Source organism: Ctenopharyngodon idella, chromosome 13 (genome assembly GCF_019924925.1).
Source record: "Ctenopharyngodon idella isolate HZGC_01 chromosome 13, HZGC01, whole genome shotgun sequence".
Taxonomy (NCBI): Eukaryota; Metazoa; Chordata; class Actinopteri; order Cypriniformes; family Xenocyprididae; genus Ctenopharyngodon; species Ctenopharyngodon idella.
In genome coordinates, this window is record NC_067232.1 from 13744199 (window position 1) to 13747717 (window position 3519).

Below are 3519 nucleotides of genomic sequence, written 5' to 3' on the forward strand. Positions count from 1 at the left end.
TAATTTCATTAAAAAAAGAAAGAAACAAAAAGAGAAGGGCAATAAGCGAGAAATGCAAAAGGAGAATTAGGGAGTGCGAAATGACACCAAGTTCTCTTAATAACAGGGACAATGAATGAGATCCAGAACTTCAACAGATCATAATAGAAAGAAATAAAACATAAATTACTAAACAAAAACTATAAATTTACTTACACTTTAAACTTTTGGGTCACTCAGTTACCACCTTGCAGCCAAGGATGTACTGCTTCTACAGCAGAAAGGGCACCTAAACCAGCCCTCACATACTGAAAAGACAAGCTCTGCCACTGAAAGCATCTGCCTCTGTCAAAAAAGGAAAACATCATCTGACTGACTGACACTTAAGGCTTTTTCCACGTACAGCACTTGCCACAATTCTATTTTTTTATATATATATTTAACTAAAAAATTCTCCTCCAGTGCTCATGTCTGTTCCATTAACACCACAAACACAGCAATAAAGCTTTCACAGAATTCATGTTTTGAAAAATGAAAACATCCACGGAATGCAACATGAATGAACAAGATTACTTCCATTTTTGTTGATACTCATAGTTTTTCTAAACCATGAGAAGGTTATTCCCTGAGGATACAGTAATTCTCAGTAATTGACGGTTTCTCAAACTATGGGAAAGGATGCCCTCAGCTGGTGGTTGGAAAGGACAAGTGCTTTTCCCTGGAGCACTGCGGCCCACGGTGCTCTTACATCAACATCATCTGTTTGGTTTTACGGCTTTCCACAAAACCAAAAAAAGAGGCAAAGCTGGGGTGAATAGCTCAACTATACATTTTGTGTAGACATTTGATTGATGATAATGACATGAAATGGCAGGGAGTAGATTTATAGCACTGTTAGATGTTATACCATTGTAAATGCACCACTACGTAGTTGAGCTTGACTAACAGGGTGCAGGGGACTCAACACATCCAGCTTTCTCTATGCATAAATAACTGTTGGCAGCCTGATTTCCTCTATAGATATTTGGGAATTCCAAAAGTTTGAAGGTGAAGTATGTGCCGAAATCCCACTCAGTTTCATGTGAAAAGAACTTCTGTGGAAACTTTGATCTCGTCATGTGAAAACGGTGAGAACACCGAACCTACCGTGCCAAGACATACAGCATGTTCGGAGCGAGTGCGGTCAGCGTGGAGCATGGCACTCCGGGCCAACTTCCATTGGTCATGTACCACCTGTAGGACATGCTCCTCTAGCTTTCGTCCACGACACTGGGAGCGCTTCCCATCCCAACATTCCTCCGGTTGATGCCAGGCTCTCTAGGGATCCATTACATGCTACATTAACGTGCTCATTCACACGGCACCAGCCACAAGCCTCCACTGAGCCACTGATGCAGAGGAACGCATTAAAAAGAGATACTCATTAAAGAAGCATTACCCCACAACCAGAAGCCTGAAATACCATCGAGAGGGAGAAAGGGGGAAAAACGAAAAAGAAAAATTGAGAGAAAGAGTGAGATTGAAAGAGAAGGAAATGTCTAGGACGGCATGTGCTGCACGCTTATGTTTAGTGGATACCAGGCACTGGAGCTCATCCAAATAGCAGATTTATTAGAATGGTGTAATTGTTTAGGTAAGGGGTGGTGATTCGCCCTGCATTTGGCACTCAGATGAGCTGGTTTGGTGTAAATGGCTGGCTTAGTTCTATTCAGTAAGCATGTCTTCAGTGCTAAAAGGCCAAAATGAGGGTTATTTTTAAAAGTACCACAAATTAAATCTTAGTATGGATAAAGCCAATCAGAGCCAAGCTAAATTCAGAATTAAACCTTCAAATTTAACAGTGTGAATTTGAATTGAATTCGTCACATCCTACAGGCAGTTAAATTGGAATTTTAATTTGGAATGACAGAGGAAATTGCTGAACTGTAATTCAAAGCAATTCAACACAGACAATGCATTCTCAACCTTTTAAGTTCTTAACCCTTATCCACAAAAGTTAATTTATTAAATATGAAAAAACTATCTATCCATCCATCTATAGATCTATTGATCCATCTACAGTATCAATCCATCTCTAAATATATCTGTCCATCTATCCATCAAACGGATTAGACAAGGATATATTCAAGTTACAAGTTTGTCTTGATAAATTTTGATTTCTTATATTCATTTTATTTATTCTTCCTTACATTCAAATATGAACTACAGTTATGCTTCCTGCATCCTTAACTCAGTTCAAACTCAATTCAAATTCTGGAATTAAATTAACAAATTAAAAAGGGATTCTCAGTTCAATTCTGAACAGCGCACAACTCAGCCGGAGAGATTGTGAATTTCACTGAGAGCTTCTCATCTTCCACTTGACTTTTTGAACGACGTGTGAAACACTGTGCCGAAGCCCCTGTTGAACCAGGGGACACTTCATATGCCCATCAGGGGCCACAGCTTTTGAAAACACAGCTGCCTAAGAGGACAGACACATGTGGCGTGGGTATGTGTGTGCGACTCTCCAGAGTCCCAGGAGACGGGGTTCAGCTGCCACACACAGCCCCAGACTGCAACACTGTTTGTGCTGTTTGCTTGCCGATCACAAGGATTCCACCTACTGAGACTTCAGAGGTTGCAGCCGATTCGTTTGCTTCTCCGGATCAGCAGATGTGAGAAGCATTTCTTTATTTGCTTACTTATTTTTGTCCATTCAAAGGGTGGCATAGTGGGGGGTTCTAAGCGAGTGTCACATGACTAGAATCACCGGAAAAGACTCTGATGGCATGATATTCAACAGTGTTAATCTCGTCAATGAAATTGCTGACAAAACTATTTGTTAATGTTTTAAATTTCATCAATAATAACAAACATGAGATAAAAATGATCAGAATATAATGTGATAAAAAAATAACTAGATATTAATACAGTTTTTTTTTTTAATTGAAGTGCTTTGCTAGTGGTTTAATTAACTCACCCAAATGCATCCTATAAAATAAATCAGATATATATACACAACACACATATTACATATCTACTCACTGCTCTTAATGCTCTTAACTAACGTGAAGAGGACAATGGACAAAGGAGTATGAGTTACCATACTTGGCCTTCATGTCACGTCATGTCACTTCTTGCATTTGCACTGTAAAACTGAACAGTGAAATTAATTAAATGCAATGAGTTTCACTCAAATAATAATGAAAGTTTATTGTACTTAATAGAAAAAAGTTGCGTGAACTCAAAATGTAATTGTAGTAAGCTGAACTTAATATGATTGATATGAGTTGCAGCAGATTTCTAATTCCGAGCATGCTTTGTGTCAGATTATATACATTTTTTTTTTTTTTTTTTTTTTTTAAATTAAGCGTTATTTTGTGTGTTTTTGCACATGATTAACAAAGGGAGACATAAGTTAGTGTTTAATTTAGTATGTTGGGATTTACAAGGGGTTCTGTTATGTTAGTTTTGTAGGGTTACTATTGTGGTGAAGAGTAGAGCCTGTGGTTAGGTTGAGGATGGGCTGCAAAACTTTTAAGACCATATATGCTGTAT